Below are 26,703 nucleotides of genomic sequence, written 5' to 3'. Positions count from 1 at the left end.
AGTCTGAGTGAGTACGAAGATTGACTCAGTATTTTTTTCAATCTCTTTCAAAATGCATACAGTAAGTCAAGGCTAATAGCACTAAATCAGAAGAAAGTCCCCGAATCCTTTCTTGAATCCTTAGTGAAGAACACCCTGTAACAAGCAGAGAGCAGCATATATTTTATATGCATTCCTAATATGTGAATATATTCCCACATGCATATGAGTCTGTCTGTAGGAATGGAAACAGTCTGAGTTTTTAGAAGCACGGCCCATCCATTCCTGCTCACTATCAACTTGTTGAGGAAAAATCTACTTCCTAGGAGATGTAAAGGAACATTCTGAACTTGTCTGTGTCTGAATTAGTGACTAAACTGGTGGGACAGAGAGCATTGTTTCTGTTATGTATTAAGGTATAGTAGGAAATAATCATATTACAAAACGTCTTAAAATAAAACTTTAAAAATGAAAAGGTTACTTGTAAGAGCTTGAGATGCAATTCCTGTCCCGTGCAATTCACTCACCTAACATGTACAATTCAGGGATTTTCAGTATACGCAGAGTTGTGCAACCATCACCACAATCAATTTTAGAATTTTTTTCCATTACTCGAAACATGAAATCATACAAAATATGACCCTTTGTGACTGGCTTCTTTTACTCAGCATAATGTTGTCAGGATTCATCCCTGCTATAGCATATAACAGTATTTCATTTCTTTTTATTGTTTAATAACATCCTGCTGCATGGGTAGACCACATTTTATTTATCTATCCATCAGCTGATGAACATTTGAGTTGTTTTCACTTTCTGGCTATTATGAATAATACTGCTGTGAACATTTGTGTGTAACTTTTTGTGTAGAGGTAGGTTTTCACTTCTCTTGGGTGTGTACCTAGAAGTGATTGCTGGATCATATGCTAATTCTAGGTTTAACCTTTTAAGGAACTGCCAGACTGTTTTTCAAAGCTGCCGTTAGCACCAACAATGTAGGAGGGTTCCAGTTTCTCCATATCCTCATCAACACTTGCTGTTATCTGTATGTTTAATTACAGCCATCCTAGTAGGTGCAGAGTGGTAACTCACTGTGGTTTTCATGTGTACTTCCATCTGCTTGATGTACTTCCATCTGCTTATTGGCCATTTGTACATCTTCTTTGGAGAAATGTCCATTCAGACACTTTGCCCATTTATGGGCACTTTATGATCAAGACTAAGTATTCTTTATACATTTTAAAAACAAGTCCCTTAGCAGATTTTCAAAAATGTTTTCCTACTCTGTGGGTTGTCTTTTCACTTTCTTGATAGTATCTTTTGAAGCACAAAAAATTTTATTTTGATGACTCCAAATGCATCTATTACTATTATTTTTTTTATTGTTTGTGATTTTGGTATCCTACCGAAGAAACCATCACCTACTCCAATGTTTGGAGATTTTTGCTTCTAATAAGTCTTTTTACACTTTAAGCTCTTACATTTATTTTTTCTTCTAAGAATGTTACAGTTTTAACTTTTACATTTAGGTCTTTGGTCCATTTTGAGTTAATTTTGAATATGGTGTTAGCAGGGGTCCCACTTCATTCTCTTATTCTGAGATATCTGTAGGTTTGCATGCAGTTGTGAAAAACCGTACAGGGATCTCATTACATATTTCACCCATTTTCCCCAATTGAAACATCTTCCATAACTAAAGTACAACAGCACAACCAGGAAATTAACATTGATATAACCCATTGACCTTATTCAGATTCTACTGCTTTTTACATGTGTGTTGTGGGCGTGTGTACATATGTATTTAGTTCTGTGCCATTTTGTCACATGAGTAGATTTGGTGATACCTACTACCTTAAGATAAAGAACAATTCTATCACAAAAATTCTTTCCATAGCAAAAGCCAACTCTCTCCCTCCTCCATTTCTAATCCCTGGCAACCACTAACCTGTTCACCCTTTTGTCATTTCAAGTAAGTTACATAAATGAAAGCACATAGCATATACGGCTTTCTTCACTCAACATAATTTCTTTGAGATTCATCCAAGTTTTTGTGAGTATCAACAGTTCATTTCTTTTTATTACTGAGTTGTATCCCATGGTATGGATGCACCACAGTTTAACAACCTGCTCCTTAAAGGAAATTTGAATTATTTCCAATTTGGAGCTATCCCATGTAAAACTACTAAGAGACCATTTGTGTAAGTTTTTATGTGAACATAAACTTTCATTTCTCATTGACATAAATGCCCAAGAGTACACTACTGGGTTGAATGGGAGGCTCGTGTTCAATTTTTTAAGAAACTAGCAAACTGTTTTCCAGAATGGCTGTACCATTTTACGATTTTATATTCCTAGAAGCAATGTATAAGAGATCCAGTTTCTCAGTATCTTTACCAGCATTTGGTGTTATCAGTATTTTTCATTTTAGCCACTCTAATAGGCAGGGGGTGATAGTTCACTGTGGTTTTAATTTGCATTTCCCTAATGGCAACTGATAGTGAATATCTTTTCATCTCTTCATGTCTTTTGTCCTTTGCTAACTGCATTGTTTGTTGCTTTATTTTTGATATTTCAAAGTTCTTTAAATACTCTAGATACGACTTCTTTTTCAGATATGTGGTTTGCAAGCATTTTCTCCTGGGTCGTATCTTGTTTTTTCATCTACTTTATTCTTTTGCAGAAAGAAAATTTTAATTTTGATCAGGTCCAATTTGTGGTTTTATTTCACTGGGATTGTGCTTTTGGTATCAAGTCTAAAAACTCTTTGCCTAGCTCTCAGTCATGAAGATTTTCTATTTTTTTCCTAACAATTTCAAAATTTACATTTAAATAAATTAATTTTTGTATAAAGTGTGAGGTTTAAGTAGAGGTTCTTCTATTTATTTATTTTTGCCACCAAATGTACAACTGCTCCAGCATCATTCTTAAAAATGGCACTGATTATTTTCACGTATTCATTAAAAAATCAGTTGGACATGTCTGTCTAAGCCTGTTTCTGAGTTTTCTATTCTGTTCCATTGATCTCAGTGTCTATCTCTCCACCAATAATAATACACCATCTTGTTACTGTAGCTATATAATAAGTGTTAACACCAAATACAGTGTTTCCTCTACCTTCATTCTTATTTTTCAAATTATTTTAGCTATGCTAAGGCCTATTATTTTTCTACATAAATTTTAGAATAAGCTTGTCCATTTATTAAAAACTTTATTGTAATTTTAAAAGGAATTGCCTTAAAACTGTCTATGAAACTGGTGAGAATTGATATTTTTAGTCTGTTGAGTCTTCTAATGCAGGAACATGCAATGCTTTTCCATTTAGGTATCTCTTCTTTGCTTTCTTTCGTCACAATTTTGCAACGTCAAGGACATAAATCCCATATACATTTTGTTATATCTTAGTACTTAATTTTCTTTGCAAATTATAAATGGTGATTTTGATATTTGTTTCCACATGTTCACTGTCAGAATAGCAATACAACTGATTTCTGTTTGGTGATCTTGGATCCTGCAACCTTGCTGAACTCATGTATTAATGCTAAGAGTGTTTTTGTAGATCCCTTTGAATTTTTTACATAGACAACTGTGTCACATGCAAACAGGAATAGTATTAGCTCTTCCTTTCATACAGTATGCCTTTTATTTCTTTTTTGCCTTACTGCACTGGCTAGAACTTCCAGTACTACAGTGAATAAAAATGGGGGGAGCAGACAGACACCCTTGCTTTGTTCTCAATCATAGGGAAAAATGATTCAGTCTTTCACCACTAACTATGATGTTAGCTGTACGTTTTGCATAGATGCCCTTTATCAAGTTGAGGAAGTTCCCCCTCTAATTCTAGTCTGATGAGAACTTTTATCATGAGTGCTGGATTTGTCAAATACATCTTCTATTATAATTGATATGATCATGTGATATTTCTTCTTTCCCTTGTTTATATGGTAGAATACACTGACGGATTTTTGGATGTTGAACAAGCTTTGCAAATGCAATAAATCCTGCTTGGTCATAGTATTAATTCTTTTTATACACTGGTGCATCCAACTTGCTAATATTTTGTTGAAAATGTTTGTATCTAAGTTTATAAGAGATATTGTAGGTTTAGGTTATGTTTTGTTTTTGTAGTTTTTTTTTAGTTTAGCATCAGGGTAATAGTATCTTCATAAAACTACCCTTAAAGTTGGTATTAAAAACTCTTTAAATGTTTGGTAGAATTTTCCAGTGACATCATCTAGGCCAGGAGATGGCTTTTCAGGAATTTTTAAATTACAAATTAAATCTCTTTAATGATTATAGGACTATTAAAGTGTTTATCTTAGCTGAGTTTTGGTACTTTTTAAAGAATTTGTCCATTTCTTCTAGTTACAGAATTTATGAGCATAAAATTATTCAGAATATTCCACTATTATCTTTTTAATGACTGCGGATCTATATTGACATTTCTTTTTTCATTCCTTATATTGATAATTTTGTCTCTTTTTATCTGTCAGTTTGCTAAACATTTTTCAATTTTGTGGAGTGCCAGGTTTCTGTTTCATTGATTTTCCTGTATTTTTTTCTATTTTCAATTTCACCAATTTCTGGTTTTGTCCTTATTATTTTTTCCCTTTTGCTTCCTTTGGGCTATTATGCTGTTTTTTTTCTAGTTTCCGGAGGTGGAAAACTAGATTATTGATTTAAGATCTTTCTTCTTTTCTAATGAAAGCTTTTGTTATTATAAATTTTCTTCAGTAGTGCTTTAACTGCATTGTACATATATTTTTTTAAATTTATGTATTTTAGAGAGCCAGAGAGAGCACAGATGGGGAGGGGCAGAGGGAGAGGGAGCGAACCCTCAAGCAGACTCCCCCTGAGCATGGCGCCTGATGCAGGGCTCAATCCCAGGACCCTGAGATCGTGACCTGAGCCAAAAGCAAGAGTTGGATGCTTAACCAACTGAGCTGCCCAGGTTCCCCTGCATTCTGTATATTTTTGATATGTTTTCTTTTTCATTCACTTTTATGCAATTAAAAAATTTCTCCTGTGACATCCTCTTTGACCCATGAATTATTATTTAAAGGATGTTTTCTTTCTAAATGTTGGAAATTTTCTTATGGTCTTTTAATTACTGACTTCTAGTTTGATTTCATTATGGTCAGAAAATCCATTCTGTATTACTTTATTTTACATTTGTTAAGGTTTATTTTATGGCCCAGGATGTGTGAATGTTTCATGGGTACTTGAAAAAAATGTGCATTCTGTAGTTGTTGGGTCGGGTGTTCTATAACTGCCAATTATATCCTGTTGATTGTGTTGTTCAATTTTTCTGTATTCTTGATGATTTCCTGTCTAGTTGCTCTATTAATTGCTGGAGAGTGGAGTTTTGAAATCCACTATAGTTGTGAATCTATTTATCCTTTCAGCACTACCATTTTTTTGCTTCATGTCCTTTGAGGTCTTGTTGTTTGGTATACATACATGCATTTGAAATACTTGTCACATCAATGGGATTGCCCTTTTTATCATTTTGGAATATCACCATCTCTAGCAATTTTTCTCACTCAGAGGTCTACTTTATCTGATATTAAGAAAGCCAGTCCTATTTTTTTTAATTAATATTTGTGTAGTACAGACTTTTCAACTTTTTACTTTCAACCTGCTATATTATATTTTAAATGAGTTTTTTTTAGACAACATATTGTTGAATCATGTTTTGTTATCTACTCTAGCTATCTTTGTCTTTTATAATTGGTGCATTTAGACCATTTACATTTAAGGCAAATATCAAAATGCTAGGGTTTAAGTGCAATACTCAATTTTATTGTTCATCTTCTGTATTTCTCCTCTGTTTCTTGTTATTCTGATTTCCCACCCGTTCATTTAAAACTTTCTGTGGGCTACTTGAACATTCATTTTATGGAAGTAAAAGAGAACTTTAATTCCCAGTAGTAGTTTCCTAGGAGACCATAACAAAGTACCATTAACAGGTGGCACAAACAACAGAAATTTGTTGTCTGACAGTTCTGGAAGCTAGAAGTCTGACACCAAAGGGCAAGGCCACGCTTCCTCTGAAACCCATAGCAGATTCCACCCTTGCTTCTTGCTACCTTCCAGCAATCATTGTCATTCTTTCATTTGTAGCTGCATAATTCCAGTCTCTGCCTCTGTCATCATGTGACATTCTCCCTGTATGTCTGTCTTCACATGGTTGTCTTCTGATAAGGACACCAGTCATATCAGATTAGGGGTCCACTGTACTTGACAATGACCTCATCTTAACTAATTACATCTGGAAAAACACTATTTCCAAATAAGGTAAAATTCTGGGTACCAGGAGTTAGGACTTTAATTGTGGGGGACACAATTCAACCCATAACATTTCTTATCAACTTTGTTCCTTCTGTGCTCTATTTACCTGGGTTTTTTGTTTTGTTTTGATTTGTTTGCTTCTTGCAGTTATGCTATCCCAAATGTCTAGCCGTCTTTGGTTTTCTATTTTATGAACAAAAGATTGGGCAGATTATTATAGGCAGCTGGTATGGATTTCCTTTGCATTTGTATGTATCCGTTTCTTCAGCTGGCTTCCCCGTCTGAGTTTCCTCAAATTCCACAATGCTTATTCCTAGGCCCTGAGCCCGCAGTAGAAATCACATCAGATAGACAGGTCATCCTCTTTACAGTGCAGTTCTTGACTTATTATGCCGGAAAAAAGTGGAGCAAAATGGATAAGGGGAGGGTTCTAACTGGTCTGCCTGTTCTAAATGTTAATCTTCAATTAGCCTGGGAAATGCCGTAGGGCCTTTATCAGTTTTTCGCCTCACTCTGAGTTTATAGATCTTCTGCATCTGTTCCTACCTTCTGGTTAGTTCTCTATGTAATAGGTTTCTTAACTATTTCGATTCAGTCCCATCTGCTTTCTATCACCTAGTAATTGCACAAAATTTCTTTTTCATTAACAGCTTCTCTTTCTGTTCTCCCCAAATTTTAAGATATATTTAATCCTCTCTATTTTTATAGACTGTGGGTACTTGATGAGATAGGCACACAGGCTTTATTTCAATCCACTTTAACATTTCTTAATTTTTTGAGTTAATTTTGCTTCATTGTTCAAATAATTGGAGGTTGTTTATCATAAGCAACATTTTCAAGATGGCTTATTTCTTAGATAATTGTAAATCTCATAGTGTTTGTAGGAGTTTTTTGGTGCCCCCCACCCAAAAAAAGACTGTGAAGTTATAAAAATTCCCCCCATCTTCCCTGGAATAACAGGGAAAGGATATACCCAACTGCCCACAATAATAAACTAGCAGACAAATACACGAACAATGGTTTTTAAGACCCTGGGCATTAGGCAAAGCAGGACAATGATGCCCAAAGGCTGGAAAGCAAGTGAGGTGAGCTTTACTCTTGTAGCAGATTCCTTAAGTTAAGGAGACGTTATGAATTAAAAGGCTCAGAAATCCAAAGCACCTAGAGCTCACAGGACAAAGTATCAGAAAGAACATAGTAGGGCAATGGCCCACTCAAGAAGAAAGATAACCTGGGTAGCGATTTATCCATTAGATAAAATAAATGTATGGTTAAGGACTTTCATATTAAGAAAACTCCAGGCCCAAATGGCTTTATTGGCCAATCCTATTAAACACTCAAGGAAGAAGTAATAAAAATTCTACACAAACTCTTCCAGAAAGCTAAAGAAAAGGCAACACTTCCATACTCATTCTATGTGGCCGGTATTAGCCCTCATACCAAAATGAGACAAGGACATTCCAAGAAAGAAAACTACAAACCAAGAGCCCTTACAAGTGAAAAGATCTTCATCAAAATGTTAGTACACCATATCCAGCAACATATTAAAAATATTCTAGGGATGCCTGGCTGGCTCAATTGGTAGAACATATAACTCTTGATCTTGGAGTCCTGAGTTCAAGCCCCACCTTGGGTGTGGAGTTTACTTAAAAAAAGATTTGGGTTTGTCAATTCTATCTCAATAAAACTGTATGTATATACACAATATATAAACACTCTGGCAATTCAATAACAAAAAGACAAAATCTAATTTCTAAAAGGGCAAAGAAATAAACATTTCTCCAATAAAGGTATAGAAATCATCAATAAACACTAGAAAAGATGCCCCACACTATCAGTCATCAGGGAAATACAAACTAAAACCACCATGAGATACCACTTCACACACACTAGGATGGCTATAATTAAAAACACAGGAAAACCAAGGTGAAAGACCTGTACACTAAAAACTATAAGACACTGATGAAAGAAATTGAAGATGACACAAACAAAAGGGAAGATATTTCATGCTCATGGATTAGAAGAATTATTATTGTTAAAATCTCCATACCATACAAAATAATCTACAGATTCAATGCAATCTCTGTTAAAATACCAATAGTATTTTTCACAGAACTAGAATGACTCTAAAATTTGTATGGAATCATAAAACACCCCTAATAGCCAAAGGAGGCTTGAGAAAGAAGAAGAAAGCTGGAGGCACCATGTTCCTTGATTTCAAACTACAGTAATTACAGTAATCAAAACAGGAGGGTACTTGTACGGAAACAGACACATAAATCATTGGAATAGGATAGAGAGCCCAGAAATAAACCCATGCTTCTATGGTCAATTAATCCATGACAAAGGAGGCAGGAGTACAAAATGGGAGAAAGAGTCTAATAAATGGTGTGGGGAAACTGGACAGTTATATGCAAAAGAATGTAAGTGGACCACTTTCTTACACCATGTGCAAAAATAAACTTAAAATGGATTAAAGACCTAACTGTGAACCTGAAACCACAAAACTCCTAATTAAAGGAAAACTCTTAGACATTGGCCTTAGCAGTATCATCTGAATGGTCCCCCCCTCCCGGCCCCTGCAAGGGAAACAAAAACAAAACCAAACTATTAGGACTTTATCAAACTAAAAAGCTCTGCACAGCAAAGACAATGATCAACAAAACCAAAAGGCAACTTACTGAATGGGAGAAGGTATGTGCAAATGATATATTTGGTAAAGGGTTAATATCTAAAATATATAAAGAACCTATACAACTCAACACTAAAAAAAAAAAAATAAATAAAAAAATGGGCAGAGGACCTGAATAGACATTTTTCCAAAGAAGACCTATAGATGGCCAACAGACACATGAAAAGATGCTCAACATCACTGATCATCACAGATATGCAAATCAAGACCACAATGAAATATCACCTCACCCCAGTCAGAATGCCTAGTATCAAACAAATAATAAAAAAAAAGTTTTGGTGAGGATATGGAGAAAATGGAACTCTTGTGCACTGTTGGTGGGAATATAAATTACTACAGCCACTATGGAAAACATTATTGAGATTCCACAAAAAATTTAAAATAGAAATACCATACAATCCAGTAATTTCACTCCCGGAAAAAAATGAAAACACTAATTTGAAAGGATATATGCACTCTCCACGGTCACTGCAGCATTATTTACAATAGCCAAGATATAAAAGCAACCTAAGTGTCCCTCAATGGATGAATGGATAAAGAAGATGTGGTGTATATACACAATGGAATATTACACAGCCATAAAAATGGATTAAGTCTTGCCATTTGTGACAACATGGATGGACCTAGAGGGTGTTAGGCTAAGTGAAATAAGTCAGACAGAGAAAGACAAATACCATATGATTTCCAAAAAAAAAAAAAAAAGCCAAAAAAAAAAAAACAAATGAACAAACAAACGACAACAAAACAACAAAAAAGGAACAGAGTCATAAATACAGAGAACAAATTGGTGGCTGCCAGAGGGGAAAAAGGTAGGAGGATAGGTGAAATAGGTAAAGGGGATTAAGAGGTACAAATTTTCAGTTATAATTTGCTGCAACATGGACGGCACTGGAGGAGATAATGCTAAGTGAAATAAGTCAAGCAGAGAAAGACAACTATCATATGATTTCTCTCATCTATGGAACATAAGAAATAGGATGATCGGTAGGGGAAGAAAGGGATAAAGAAAGGGGGGGTAATCAGAAGGGGGAATGAAACATGAGAGACTATGGACTATGAGAAACAAACTGAGGGTCTCAGAGGGGAGGGGGTGGGGGCAAATGGGATAGACTGTTGATGGGTAGTAAGGAGGGCACATATTGCATGGTGCACTGGGTGTTATATGCAACTAATGAATCATCGAACTTTATATCAGAAACTGGGGATGTACTGTATGGTGACTAACATAATATAATAAAAAATCATTTAGGGGCGCTTGGGTGGCACAGCGGTTGGGCGTCTGCCTTCGGCTCAGGGCGTGATCCCGGTGTTATGGGATCGAGCCCCACATCAGGCTCCTCCGCTATGAGCCTGCTTCTTCCTCTCCCACTCCCCCTGCTTGTGTTCCCTCTCTCGCTGGCTGTCTCAATCTCTGTCAAATAAATAAATAAAATCTTTAAAAAAAAATCATTTAAAAAAAATTTCAGTTATAAAATAAGTCCTGACAGGGATGAAAAACACAGCATAGGGAATATAGTCAATAACACTGTAATAACTTTGAATGGTGACAGATGTTAGCTACTGTTGTGCTATTTCATAGTGTATGTAATTGTTGAATCACTATGTTGTACACCGGAAGGTAATATAATATTATGTATCAACTGTACTTCAAATAAAAATAATAAAATAAGAAAAAGTAAACTACAAAACAATATCCCTCATGAACATGGATACAGTCAATCCATAACATCATATTAATAAGTAAAAAAGAAAAGCTATGTGATTATTTCAATAGAAAGAGTATTTATCAATATTGAACATCTATTTCTAACAAAAACTCAGCAGATGAAGATAGAAGGAAATTTCTTCAACCTGGTAAAAGTCATGCTTCACCCTGAGATTAGACAAAGACAGGACGTCTTCTTTCACCACTTCCATTTGACATCGAATGGGAGGCTCTGGCCAGAGCAGTCAGGCCCAAAAAAGGGGCATCCAGATTGAAAAGGCAGACATAACTGCTTATTTGCATAAGACATGATCCTTTCTGTAGAAAATCCAATGGAATTTACAAATAAGCTGCTATAGCCCATAAATGAATATAACAAAGTTACAGGATTCAAGACCGACATACAAAATCATCTGTATTTTTATATATAAGTAATAATCAAAAATATGAATTAAACAATACCATGCAAAATAACATTTAAAAAATTGAAAAACTTAGATGTGACAGAGGTTGAAAGACCTGTATACTGAAAAATACAAAATATTGCCAAGAGGAATTAAAAAGGACCAGAATAAAGGGAGGGATCTACTCTGTTCATAAGTCAGATGGTTCAATTTTGTTAAAATGACATTCTCTACAAATTAGTCTACAATTCAATGCAATCCCATTCACAATCCCAGTAGTTCTTTTTTTGTTGCTGTTTTTTGTTTGTTTGTTTGTTTGTTTGTTTGGTAGAAACTGACAAGCTGATTCTAAGTTTCCTATGGAAACATAAAGGTCATAGGATAGCCAAAACAAATTTGAAAAAGAACAAAAGTTGAAAAACTAACATTACTGGCTTTCAAGAATTATCATAAAGATGCTCAGACAACATGCCAAAACATAAACTTATATCTGTACCTTTTACCCTATACCAAAATTAACTCGAAATGGTTGACAACACAGGTCAATTCTAGTGCTAAGGTGGCCCAGAATCACCAGGGAACATCCATACTCAATGGAAGACACCCAAGTCTTCAGAAATCTCTGAAACTCATTTCATTCTTGGAAAAAAAAAAAGTGGTTGACAGATCTAAATATAAGACTTAAAGCTGTAAAATTGCGAAGAGAAAACTGGGAGAAATCGTCTTGACCTTATGATATGACTGCAAAAGCATAATTTACAAAAAGGAAAAAAGAAAGGTAAAATGAACTTCATCTAAATTTAAAAATTCTCTTTGAAAGACACTAATTCACAAAATGCTCAATAAAAGGTAGATATCACCACCACCAACCCCATCACAAAATGTCCCTCCCTTTAAAGGAGACCCATGAAGAAGTGTTTTTTCAGACCCAAAGAGTAGAAAATGTTTTCTGATCCCAAGGAACTGTCTCCTTGCCAACCTGCCCCACTTTCTGGGCAACGTACAAATGGTTGTATTTCCATTTCTGTGTGGTGACCAGAATTCTCAAGGCCAAACCCACGACCCGACTTTAGCAATTATGTAAGACTTCATACCTGTATAGAAACTTCACTCTATCTCATTTTCATTATTTTATTTATGTTTTCTACTTTACTTAGAATTGCCAGACTTAAAAAAACAAACATCCAATTATGTTTGAATTTCAGATAAACAACAAATCTTTTTTTAGCGTAAGTATGTCCACTTGGCATCTTGTATTTTACCTGTAACACTAAATTTACTGCAAACATTCTTATTGATCAACTCAAACGCTTTATGGAAGAGATAACAAATACACGTACACACACACATAACTTAGAAATATCTCAAAGTAAACTTACACTTGAATTCTTAAAATTATTTTAAAACAATTAAAAATCACAATTGTGTATCCCTTTATTCAATCTACACAATACAATAATGCATTTGAAAATTGTTCTCATTTTGTATTATATTTTAAAAATACTGCCTGGTGGTAGTATTTTGTCAAAAATATATGGGAATATTTATTTTCAGGGAAGAGAACAAATTAACCAAGAAAGAAAAAAAATAACCCCTTATAATACAGTGTTTTCTATTTTTATGCTGTTTAAAAGCACGTTGAGAACAGACTCTGTCTGTATTGTTAGGACATCTTTAAAAAGATTCCACATTAGGCCATCAATCCCTGTTCTTCTTCATTTTAATATATTACTCCTGCCCAAATTCAGCTAAAGAGGTAGCAGAAAATATCATTAAGCTGATAAATGGTGGTAATTCCAGATAACATCGCCCAAGGAAACACTACTGCCCACAGTCTTGACATTGCCCCCTTACCCTTGAGAAGTAAGGATACTCTTTAGTCTCATTGACCCCCCCAGGCAAATTATATTCCTAAAAGTGAACATTTAAAGGGAAGAAAACCTGCCACTACCATTATTGATTTAGTTGTAAGTCTATTTATCACAGACCAGAGTGCTAGGGTCAAAAGAAAAAAAAAATCTGAAAACAAGTTTAAAGTCATAGGTAGGTCAAATTGGCCTTGACTTCCAGGGCTCCTGCACTGTCCTGCCTAACTCTTGTAATATACCTTTACATTTTCCTTGTCAATAACTACAGAATGGGGAAACAGAGCTCATTTAAAAACTCACAGCCAGTCAATATAGAAGGAGATTCAAACAACTCTACTGAAGCAGCGGACAATTCTACAGAAACCACAGAGGGATGCAAGTGGATTTCACTGACACTGGATGAAAGAAAGACGTTCAAGACAGCCACTCGAGAAGTAATCAAATGTTCCCTCATGCTTTCACTTGTCTCCTTCCAATCTATTTTCCACACAGAAGCCATAGTGGTTGTTTCAACTTTAATCAGATCATATCACTCTTAGAACCTCCAGTGACTTCTCCCTGCATTTAGAATACAGTCCGGATGCCCGGGGGTGATCCACAAGATCCTGGGCAACGAGACAATGTGACTGCAGTGAATGTGCCAGAAGCCAGGCAATGCAAAAAGGAGCGTGAGAGGACACAGAGCCTACAAAACGTCAGTTAGGTCCTCATTCACTGCCAGAACCACCACTGGTGGAGATATGCTTATGGAGATATTATAGGCAGTAGCACAAGACATTCAGGTATGGAATTCAAGGGACAGGTCATGACTAAAGATACACACTTGGGTGGTAGCCCATCCTTCCACCATGGGTGTGGAGTTGGGGAAGCTCTGCTTTAGGGAGGCCTCATCATCAGTTCTACCACCACCCCTCCTCAGAAAATTCAGGAATGCTTTACTCTGTGGTACTGTTTGATCTCTTCTCAGCTTCAACTTCTCTAGGGGAAAGTCCTGGTACCATCTTGGAAGGCATATACTACACTACTTAGTTTTCTGCATGTGAAAGTTGGAGAAGAGCATATGGGAGATTGAATGTGGAGCTGTTCATTCAGCCTTTTGAAAATGCCCCAGTTTTCATCTTTTCCCCTGCAGGCTGAGGTGCTAGGGGTTTCAGTGGGAAGGCCAATGCCTGCCACCATGCTGTTTTTGGGCAAGGCTTCTTCTGCCCAAGTTGAATCCTTCTACAGCTTTGTCCTTCAGAAATACGTTGATCTTAATCTGCTACTGACACCCACTTTCCCTTTCTCTTCATTGTTATAAGTTACTTCTTTTTGAGTTTCTGCACTTTTCCTTGAAAGGCATCTTGTGAGAGACAGAAGAGGAGTGTGTGAGAAAGAACAGTGGAAAGAGACCATCCTGTTGAAGATTTTCATGGCAAACCTCACATTTATTCCATAGGATCATTTCAATGAACTGAAAAAGTCTGGATGGAATTATGATAAAAATTAAATTTGTATATGAATTTGGGAAGAGTCATATAGATTCTTAAAAATATATTTTAAGTCTTACTACCAGGTGCCCAGCATGTCTCTCCATTTATTTAGGTCATATATTATGTCTTTAAAATGTACTACAGTTATCACATGATTTGAATTTTCTTGTTACATTTATTTTGGGCCCTTTTTATGGGACGGTTTTAGTCACTTCTGTAAAAGGGACCCCCCCCATTTCTATTCCTATCAGACTAACGTCAGCAGAAAGAAAAGCTGTTGTTTTTGTGCATTACATTATAATCCACCAACTTACTGAACTCTGCTTTTTAGCTCCAACAAATTTTTTACTTCAGTATTTTTCTAGGTATAAAAATTTTATCAACTTAAGTAATGATCATTTTTTTTTAAGATTTTTTTATTTATTTATGTGACAGAGAGACAGCCAGCGAGAGAGGGAACACAGCGGGGGGGGGGGGGGGTGGGAGAGGAAGAAGCAGGCTCATAGTGGAGGAGCCTGATATGGGGCTTGATCCCGGAACGCCAGGATCACGCCCTGAGCCAAAGGCAGCCGCCTAACGACTGCACTACCCAGGTGCCCCAAGTAATGATCATTTTTAAACTTACTATTTCACAGCATTATCTATAAGCTCCCACCTCCTCGCCAATCACTGTTGACTATTAGTGGTAGTGAAAGGTACTCCTCTTTTTAAAATATTAATGAAATTGCCTTCAGTATTTATTTAAAATGTTTACTATTAATTCTAGGAAATAACTTTCAATATCTTTGAAGATTCACTCTGTCTTAAATAGAGTTAAAAAATGAAGAATGGCTAGTTGAACTTCCTAGCATTGATTATCATGACCATGTTTTTAATCTCCTTCAATTGCTTAAAATACTAAGTTATGCTTTCCTAGTGCTTGGACTTCCTTGAATTCCTGGATCAAATCTTATTTGGTTATATTTGTCCTTTAATATATTGCTAGATTTGATTTACTATTTAAAAAAAAATTTCTTAGTTATATTCATAAGTAAAAGTGATCTACAGCTGTTCTGTCTTATTTTAAAGTAGGTTATGGCATTAAACTTATTATAGTTTTATGAAAATGAACCAGAAAGCTTTCCATAGTTTTCTACACTCTGGATTAAACAGCAAAAGGAATAGGTCTATTCCATGAAAATTTAGAACTCACATGTAAAACCACCTAGACTTGTAATATTTTAATGATAATCTTGTAGATGGAAAATATCACATTACTACAATCCAGTTGTCTGGTGGGGTTCCCCCCCCCCCATATTGTAAGTTTTTTCTTTTGGTAAGTAAGTAATGGAATTCTAGTATTTACCCTTCTAACTGCTCGTGAAAGAAATCTTAGCAGGATAATAAAGAAAAAAAAAGTTCTCTCTTTCCCTGTAGCTACAGAAAAAAAGATTATATTCTGTGTCATAAAGTAGTTCTTGAAAATATCATTTCTAATAAAGAAATCTTGTAAGGCATCTAGAAGACAGAAAGGGTGATCATGTCCTGTGAAATCAATGTTTAACTTTTAAAACATAAATGACTCTGATTGGTTATCCTACCTAATAATGTTTGCTTTGATGATAATACTAACATTGACAACTTTGAGTTTCTACATGGTGTATATATATACTTGTACGATTTCTTTGTTGGATTAGCATATTCCTCTTTTCCACCTGCTTGTGGTATAAACAAATTAGGCCTTGTGGATTCCTATTTAAACAAAGACGTTGAGAGACTTACATCATCAGTGCGCAAAATTTAACCACTTTGAAGCTTGATATCTTTATCTATTCTGATGCCAATTTTGGTAATTTATAATTTGCTATATAATCATCTACTTATTTGTATTTTCAAAGTTAATGCCTTAATGTGATACATATTTCACATGTGTGTGGCCGTGTGTCCTTTTTCTAAGTGCTACAGCCACGAATACGAAACATTATTGCTACCTGTTAAATGGACAAAGCTTTTTAGAAAGACTCAGAACATGTGCTGCTGGTGACAACATAGGGAAACAAGTACATTTCTACACCATTAATTAGAATATAAACTGCTAAAATATTTTGGGAAGTTATATGGTAATAAATATTTATTGAAATTTAAAAGCACCTTTTTTTTTTTTTAAAGATTTTATTTATTTATTCGACAGAGATAGAGACAGCCAGCGAGAGAGGGAACACAAGCAGGGGGAGTGGGAGAGGAAGAAGCAGGCTCATAGTGGAAGAGCCTGATGTGGGGCTCGATCCCATAACACCGGGATCACGCCCTGAGCTGAAGGCAGACGCTTAACCGCTGTGCCACCCAGGCGCCCCTAAAAGCACCTTTTAAACTAGTCATCTCACTTTGGGGTGCTTATCTAATTAAGGGAAATGCAAAAGCACTGAAAACCATACAAAGATGTGTATTGTATCACGTTTATAATAACAAGTGGGAACAACTTGAATGGCCATCCATCAGGAGATGTTTGAATTGAATAAATAATAGTACATTTATACTATGAAATACCAGGCAGCTGTTAAAAAGAATGAGATTGATGTGTAAGTATTGACTTGGAAAGATGTCCATAATATGGAGATAAGTAAAAAGTTATAAAATAGCTATATGTATACTATGGTCCTACTTTTAAGAATGAGAGCTGAAACAAAACAAAAAACAAAATCAATGATGTAAGCGCACGTGATTGTAAGCAAGGTGAAAATAATGCAAGAACACATGTCAAATGTATACAGTGGTTACACTAGGGGATAGCTTAGTTCTACTTTAGGGAGAGACTTTAGTTTTACTTTAACCATTTCTATATTGTTTGAATTGTTATAATGTGCTTACGACGCCTTTTTAAATTCAAATATCTGAAAGTGCCAACTATACACAAAAATACATAAATACAAATACCTGGTATAAGTCTGCCTTCTCTTCCCCTAAAATTTAAAAGATGGTAAATGTCTGGGCACCCTCTGTAATGACCCTCAGGTACTGAAACGAGGCAAATGCAAGGCTTGCTATAACCAACAATAAAGGCCGGAGAAAATGTGAAGGGCTAAACCCACCTTTATCAGCTCCAATAACAGATTAGCACTTCTCATGACTGTCAATTAATGAACAAAGAAACTTGGAAATGTTCCTTTTTGGTTATAAGACTCAAAAATGTGTTACGAAGTATGTAGCTCAGAAATCTGTTAACACTACTGTGTACTGCAGGTGCTCAGTGGGTTAAGTGTCTGACTCTTGATTTCGGGCCCCATATGGGGCTCCCTGCTCAGTGGGGAGTCTACTGGAGATTCTCTCCCTCTGCCCATCCCCCCACTCAAGTGCTCTCTTTTTCTCTCTCTCTTTCCCTCTCTCTAAAATAAATAAATAAATAAATCTTTTTAAGAAAATTACTGTGTACTGAATGCAGGATATTAAAAAATACCTGAAGTCCTCTTCATACTAAAATAATTCCTTTCTAAAAAGATCATCTCTAAATAATATAGGTTTGAGCTAGAGAATATACCCCCAAGGAAAAAAAGAATAAAAAATAATACATTTATCCCTAAAAAGGGTTTTTATTTCTATTAAAAGAATGGATATTTTAGAATAAAATTGTAAGGCTAATAACATTTTAAAAACCACTTCCTAACAGTAAAAAATTTATCAAACCAGGCAATTTTTGCAACTGGAAGAAGAAAATACCCTGTATAAAATCAGTTAAACATAGTTATGGCTTTATTATCTAGACACTTAGCATGAATTCCATAAGGTAAAGTCTCAGCTCTATAAACTAATGGTTCATTTATTCAAAGAGACTGATCCAGAATTAAAATTAAAATGAGATTGTTTGTCTAAAGTTTTATGTTGTAGGACTCTTCTTGTCCCCAGAACACCTTTACTGGGAGCTCTGCCCCATGTACCTTCGTGATCAGCAAGGCACTGCAGAAGACTCGATCATTGGAGCTGAAGTGGCAGTTTTCCCACCAACAGAGCTGTTAGGGCAGCTAATTTTAGAGCTACAGTGAAATTGCTGGAAATACCCCCGGGTACATTATTTCAGCACATTAATGAGGCTGTTCACAAAGAGTTTATTACAATGAGATAGATGTTTATTAGATCAGTAATATGATTACAGAACATGCTGTATGGGAAGGGCCTCTGGGAGCCGTAGGCAGGATAATTTTGCAGGCATTAAACAAAACAAAAAAGCCAAACATCATTATCAAAACTGCTAACTTCACTGTATCACAGTTATGGGTAAATATCCACGCTATTAAATATCCACATTATTTTCTTGCTTCAACAATGATGCATAGGCATACTCTCTGAGTTTACACAAAATCAAAGACTTTTGGGGTGGTAGCAAAAATAAAACAAAGCAAACTCAGGGTGTTTACCGCTCATTTTAAATATGGCCCACTTCTAAAGACACCCAGGAATCGTATTTCAAGGCTGTAGCCATAATGGGTTTTTTACTGCATGTTATTGTACTACTGAGTAATAAAGATAATACTAGCATCAATAATGATACAACAAAGATAAAAACAAACATGGGGGGAGGGGGGCAGGAATTTACCATGTGCCAAGTACTATGCTCGGAGTTCCTCGAGCCCTGGTTCTCTGTCCTCCCAACAACCCTGTGATGTGTTAATACTTCCCCCTTTTTCTGATGTAGAAGTGGAGACTCACCAACTTCCCCATGGTCATTCATCTGGTAACCTACAAAGCCAACTTCACCACAGGTAAATACATGGATGTTCAGAGATGACCCAGAAGAATCATGGAAGTGCCACCGTGTCTGGCCAAACAGCCTCACATGGAATGTCAAAACAGTTAGATAACATTGTTTGGTTTTCCCTTTGTGAAGATGCAATCATTTCTCTTTTTGTTGCTGTTTCCTGTAAATGCACAGATCCGTGCATGCTATCAGGCTATTAACCCTACTGACAACTGAGCAATGGCAGTCTCCACGGTTTAAAAATCTAGCACACATTTTAGGAGGCCAAGATATTTAAAGACCAGACTGACAAAGTAAAATGCAATCAGTATGACCTTGAAGTAGGTCAGGTTTTTATACAGAGAGCTAGATACATAATATATAGCTACTAGATAATATATCTGTATCGTGTATCTGTTTACACATAAAATGCATGGCCAATTACCCATTACCCATCAATGGAGTTTTTTAAGTTAATTAATTAATTAAGAGAGATAGAGTGTGAGTGGGGGGAGGGGGGAGGGAGAGAGAGGATCTCAAGCAGACTCCATGATGAGCGAGGAGCCCAACGAAAGATCGGCCCCACAATCCTGAGATTACCACCTAAGCCAAAGTCAAGAGTTAACTTGACTGACTACACCACCCAGGCACCCCAATCAATGGAGTTTTAAATGGAGTTTTCTTCAGGGCACCTGGGTGGCTCAGTCGTTACGCATCTGCCTTCGGATCCCGGCATTCTGGGATCGAGCCCCACATCAGGCTCCTCCGCTGGGAGCCTGCTTCTTCCTCTCCCACTCCCCCTGCTTGTGTTCCCTCTCTCACTGGCTGTCTCTCTCTCTGTCAAATAAATAAAATCTTTAAAAAAAAATGGAGTTTTCTTCAATCCCCAAAGAAACAGCATAACATGTCTTGAGTCTGACTGTTTCTTTCTGATGAACCAGTGAAGAAAAGATGATTTTCCATGGGGGAAACCAATCCTGAAAATGCTACTTTTTCTAGAGAATCACATAATGTTAAAGCAAGGCTCTTCTGTGTAACCTTCGGGGAATATATGTGAGGAATACTGGAGGTTACTACTCATCTCCATTTCTGTGATATAAAAGAATCACTACGGTTTCATCCCTTTTGTTTAGTTTTATTAGGAAAATATCAAATTAGGTCAAAGAGATGATGTTTCCATAGGATATGCTTTGCTACAGTCTCCTAGGACACAAACTACTCCCAGTTATTTTCTGATATGGTGCAAAGAATAAACATAACCACTTATATTCAAAGAAATGGTATTTTTATAAGATATGCAGGTGCTACTCCCACTCAGCTAATAATTCAATGGCAAAAGATAAATAGAACCAATGAAACAAAATCTTAATAGTATTTGATATCCAAAATCTTTTACAAATATGACACCACATAGATGTCCACCTTACTTCTTATAACACAATAATCCTGAATAAATCAAATATCTAAATGTCAAAATATGAAAGCACTAGAAGAAAATATGGGTGAATATATTTATAACCTTTTTAAATATTAGGAATAGGAAGACCTTTAAAACATGACATAAAATTCAAAGGCATGAAGGAAAACACAAAAAAAATTCACTACTAAAGGGAAACTATCTTTATAGCTAAAATACCAATAAAAACTAAAATACAAAGAGAAAATGAAAACATATTTGTTTGAACAAAAGAAACTTAGTACACAAACTTTTCAAAATCAATAGAAAAAGGTAAACTAAGTAGAAATAAATGGACAAAGATTACACTAAAGGGATTTCTAGAAAGACGCACAAGTGGTTAACCAACCCACAAAAGAGGATAAACTTCATTCACAATGAAGTGAATACAGAACATCAAAGACCTACAGTGTTTCATGTGTCAGAAAGGCAAAATGTTACAAAAAAGTCAGTATCAGCAATGCTGTGGGGAAATGGGCAGTTTGTATTTGGTATGAATGAAAACTCGTACTCTTGAGGAGGACAATTTGGCAATATATATCAAAATTAAAAATTTATAACCCTTTAACTTAGCATATGAGACAGGATTCTCCAGAGACACACAGCCAATAGGAGATATGTAGGTATGCAGAAAGAGATTTATTATGAAGGACTTGCTCATATGATTATGGAGGCCGAGAAGTTCCAAAATCCGCCACCTATAAGCTGCAGGTTAAGGAAAGCTGGTGGTCTAGTTCCTATCTAAACCCAAAGGCCAGAGAGCCGGGGCAGGGGGTGGGGGGTAGGCGGGGGGCAGTGGTATAAAACCTATTCCGAGTCTGAAAACCCAAGAACCAGGAGCTCCAATGTACGAGGGCAGAAGAATTTGGATGTCCCAGCTGAAGCACAGAGCAAATTCACCCTTCCTTTGCTTTTCTGTCCTATTTAGGCCCTCAAGGGATTGGATGAGGTCCACTCAAGCTGGAGAGGACAATCTGCCTTACTGAGCCTACCGTGAAATGCTTCCAGAACACCTTCAGAGACCCACCCAGAAAAAAATGTATCACATATTCACTAAAAACTCAGAAGGGAGCTATTCTGTCCATACATCAGGATGACTAATTTTTCATTTTTCATTTGCACTTTTTGGTATCATGTATGTGAGACTCGAGCATGGGAAAAAATCTCACTTTATTATTATTTTATATTTTAGTATTTTATATTTGTTCAGTATTTATGCTCAAAGTGTTTCCAAATAATTATCAAACAATAACTACCCACAAAAAAAGGAGTTTAGTTCTTCAATATTCAATTTACTTTTCTCTCAGTGATAAATTAAGAGAAACTGATCCCTGGGTTAAACATTGAATTTTCTGTATTTGCAGTGTTTCTGCATGATGGATTTTGTAATTATCTTGGTCCCCACATTCCAAACAGCTTTGAGGTCTCATTTACATGAAATGTGAGTTTCCTATTTTTTGCCTCAAGTCTATCTTTAATTATGTACTAAACCATAATTACAAAATAAGTTATGACTTGAAAATTTTACCCTTCAACTCACACTGACAAAAAGAAAGATAGGAATAGCTTAACCACACAATGTATACTTAAATTTACTTCTCTGTAAAATGAGTGGTTATCTGCTACATTTGAAAATGTGCAGACCAACAGGCTGCCCCTGATGGTGGAATGATGGCAGCAAATGAACTCCACGTGCCACGTTTTCAGAGATAATCACACTGCTGTTCTTGAAGACGGCTTAATCCAAGGACAAACTACAGAAACTGAACTACTAAAGACCATAGGGAATCCAGTCAAAGTGAAAATAAAAATACCTATTGGAAGATACATACGTATGTTAAAATGCAAAAGAATGATAAACTGATTTCCTCTTTTTTTTTAAGAAAGAGAAACTGATTTCTAAGAAATATGCTAACGAGGTCAAATCGATCAAGGTTGATGTTTCCCAGTTATTTCACCAGATCACGTAGGCATGGCCCAAAATAAGTCAAAAATTGCTAAATAAAATTCTATATGAGAATAAATTGTAACTTTGATCTAAATATGAGTACAATTACTTTCTGGCCCAAGGGACACTTCATTTTTATTTTATTTTTTTATTAATTGAGTACAATTGACACAAATGTTTATTAGTTTCAGGAGTACCGTATTCAGCTTCTCTGTATGTTATACTATGCTCACCACAAGTGTAGCTACCATCTCTCACATTACAATATCACATATAATATATGTCTGGGTTCCCTATGCTGGGCCTTTTATTCCCATGACTTATTCATTTCATAACTGGGAGCCTGTATCTCTCTTCTTTTCACCTATTTTGCCTATCCTCTCACCCTCTTCCCTCAGGCAACCATCAGTTTGTTCTCTGTATTTATAGGTCTGATTCTGCTTTTTATTTATTCATTTATTTTGTTTCTTAGATTTCACATATGAGTGAAATCATATATTTGCCTTTCTCAGTCTGTCTTATTTCACTTAGCATAATACCCTCTAGGTCCATCCATGTTGTCACAAATGGTAACATCTCTCATCCTTTTTTATGGCTGAATAATATCCCAGTCTGGGTGTGTGTGTGTGTGTGTGTGTCTATTCTATTATCCTATTTATTGATGGGACATTTAGGTTGCCTCCATACTTTGGCTATTGTAAATAATGCTGCCATAAACATAGGGGTGAATGTATCTTTATGAATCAGTGTTTTCATTTTCTTTGGGTAAACTCAGCAGTGGAATTATTGGATCATATAGTATTTCTATTTTTAATTTTTTGAGGAACCTCCATACTGTTTTCCACAGTGACTGCCCCAATTTACATTCCCACCAACAGTGCATGAGGGGTCTTTTCTCTCCATATTCTTGTCAGTACTTGTTATTTCTTGTCTTTTTTACTTCAGCCATTCTGACAGGTGTGAGCGGATACCTCATTGTGGTTTTAATTTGCATTTCCCTGATGATGAGTGATGTTGAGCATCTTTTCACGTGTCTGTTGGCCACTTGTATGTTTTGTTTGGAAAAAATTCCAATTCAGGTCCTCTTTCCATTTTTTTAAATCAAATCTTTTTCTGGTGCTGAGATGTAGAAGATCTTCATATATTTTAGATATTAACCCCTTATTGGATAAATCATTTCGAACACCTTCTCCCATTCAGTAGGTTGCCTTTTTGTGTTGTTGATGGGTTCCTTCGTTATGTAAAAGCTTTTTATTTTGATGTATTCCCAGTAGTTTATTTTTGCTTTTGTTTCCTTTGTCTTAGGAGACATTTAGGAAAATGCTGCTATGGCCAATATCGGAGAAATTACTGTCCATACTACCCAGTGTTCTCTTCTAGGATTTTTATGGTTTCCTGTCTTATAATTAGATCTTTAACCATTTTTTGTTTATTTTTGTGTACAGTGTTAGAAAGTGGTCCAGTTTCATTCTTTTGCATATAGCTGTTTAGTTTTCTGAACACCATTTATTGTCTTTTTCCTTGTTGTACATTCTTGCTTATTTTGCCATAGACTAATTAACCATATAAGCACGGGTTTATTTCTGGGCTCTCTATTCTGTTCAGTAGATCTGTGTGTTTGTTTTGGTGCCAGTACCATACTGCTTTATTACCGCTTTGTAGTGTATCTTGAAATCTGGAATTGTGATACTTACAGTTTTGTTCCACTTTCTCAAGATTGCTTTGGCTATTCAAAGTCTTTTGTGGTTCCATATAAATTTCAGTATTATTTGTTCTAGTTCTATGAAAAATGCTGTTGGTGATTTGAGAGGGATTGCACTGGGTAGTATGGATATTTTAACAATATAAATTCTTCCAGTCAATGAGCATGAAAGACCTTTCCATTTGTTTGTGTCATCATCAATTTCTTTCATCAGTGTTTCATAGTTTTCAGAGTGTAGGTCTTTTACCTCCTTGGTTAAGTTTATTTCTAGGTATTTTATTCTCTGGTATAAGTGTAAATGGAATTATTTTCTTAATCTCTCTTTTGCTTCATTATTAGTGTGTAAAACTGCTACCCATTTCTGGGTATTAATTTTGTATCCTGCAACTTTACTGAATCCAATGATTACTTCTAATAATTTTTTGATGGAGTCTATAGGTATTTTTATGGAGAGTATTGTGTCGTCTGCAAATAGTGACAGCTTAACTTCTTCCTTACCAATATGGATGCCTCTTATTTCTTTTTCTTTTTAATATTTTATTTATTTATTTGACAGAGAGAGACAGCAAGAGAGGGAACACAAGCAGGGGGGAGTGGGTGAGGGAGAAGCAGGCTTCCCGCCGAGCAGGAACTCCAATGCAGGGCTCAATCCCAGGACCCTGGGATCATGACCTGAGCCAAAAGCAGACGCTTAGCGACTGAGTCACCCAGGCACCCCTCTTATCTCTTTTTCTTGTCTGAATACTGTGGCTAGGACTTCCCAAGGGATACTTTAAAAGTAGGGAAATGGAACTACATAGAACATTTATCTATCTATCTATCTATCTATCTATCTATCTATCTATCTATCTATCTGAGAGAGAGAGACAGACAGAGAGATAGAGCACACAAGCAGGGGGAGCGGCAGGCAGAGGAAGAAGCAGGCTCTCCGCTGAGCAGGGATCCCAAAGTGGGACTCGATCCCAGGACCCTGGGATCATGACCTGAGCCGAAGGCAGATGCTTAACTGACTGAGCCACCCAGGTGTCCCTAACCAATATTTTTAAAGAATATTTCTGGTTGACATGATAAGGAGGTGACTGCACTCTTTGGACTATATGCCATAATTGCGGTTAGTAAATTCTGACAGTCTTAACAAAGCAGTTATTAAAGGGCTACCTTTAAAAAAAAAAGGAATATTTCTGATTGATATGTTTTTAAAAATACTATATCATTTCAAATTGATACTAGGTATTTATCATTATCTCAAGTGAATTTTAAAATGATAGAACTTCAAGAGGCCCACAGAACTCTTCTCGCCTAACCATTAGCTTGGTAGCAGGAAGTGGTCATTTTAACTCCCAATCTTTCAAATGAACTGGATGAAAATGCTGCCTTTCCACACTGTGTCAATTGGTTGCACTAGCTCATTGGATAAGGACATGGTAAGGGCTATCTGCCCCAAACAGTCTGCTTAAGAAGAGAGACCAAGCAGCCATGTTCTTTTGACAGTAATTAGAGGGCAAATCCAGGGGCTGCTGTTGGTATGTCCTCTACAGCAAAGGGACACAATCCAGCTCCCTCAGGAAAGTCATCAAGCATTAATAACAATTGGCAATCATCACAAGTAATATAGATCCAAAATCTCATCTGCTTTTACTAATCTTTTCACTTCATGGATACAGCACAGATGCCAAGACGAGGAACTTCCTGAGTCTGAAAGTAGATGAACAACATTTTTAAGTACAACCTAAAGTTTTATGCTAAGTCATATCAAGTGCTTATTCTGGAGACCAAAAAAATACATAAAATATATTTTATAGCACTACAGAGCTTATTTATTGCCACTTTTAGTCTTGTTCTTAGTTTTCACTCAACAGTACAGTATGTTGACCTTTACTGGCAGAACTAGAGTGAATTCTGTTGATAGCAGCTACTGTGAGAATTGCAGAACTGGTAAATATTTATGAAGTTTTCCTACTCTGCTGGCCACTGGCAAGAGACTGGGAAGGATGTTGCTTCTGAATCATCCAAGAAGCTTGGAGTTACCTATCAGATTTGAGTCTAGGATTTCAAATCCAATATTTAGGAACAAACGCACTGTTTACAAAAATGATGAGGTGTATTAGGAAAAATGCTCAAGATTCTAAAGCTAGAATACACTCCAGATATTTCTCTCTATCTGATGGAAAGAATGTCAGGTATCTTTAGAGGGGAAAGGGCTAGCAGGAAGCTGCTGCCTGGCTTGGTTTCCATGTCACACTCTGGGCAGAGCAAAAAGTCCCCTTGGTCCGCACTGAAGCAGATGAGAGATACCCCTGAGGCTAGCTTCTGGCTACTCTTGCAGCGGAGAAATGTTTCTGAGGCTGAGGTTGAATGTCAATTGTCCTGTGCCCTCTTAAAAGCATCCATGCCCCACCTCATGACTGTTAAGCCTTCCTGTTTTATCACCCACACCCCAAATGAAAATGGAAGAAAATCTGAATGTCATCACTGATTTGCCAG

The 26,703-nt window shown here is 36.1% G+C and overlaps 1 protein-coding gene across 4 annotated transcripts in view; it reads right to left on the bottom strand.

The window, feature by feature from the left end:
* The window catches only part of ULK4 (unc-51 like kinase 4), a 592,175-nt gene that overhangs the window by 136,698 nt on the left and 428,774 nt on the right, over positions 1–26,703 (bottom strand). The window lies entirely within an intron of this gene.

This window comes from Ursus arctos, unplaced genomic scaffold, assembly GCF_023065955.2.
Source record: "Ursus arctos isolate Adak ecotype North America unplaced genomic scaffold, UrsArc2.0 scaffold_20, whole genome shotgun sequence".
NCBI classification, from domain to species: domain Eukaryota; kingdom Metazoa; phylum Chordata; class Mammalia; order Carnivora; family Ursidae; genus Ursus; species Ursus arctos.
This window is presented reverse-complemented; position numbering and strand designations above follow the sequence as displayed.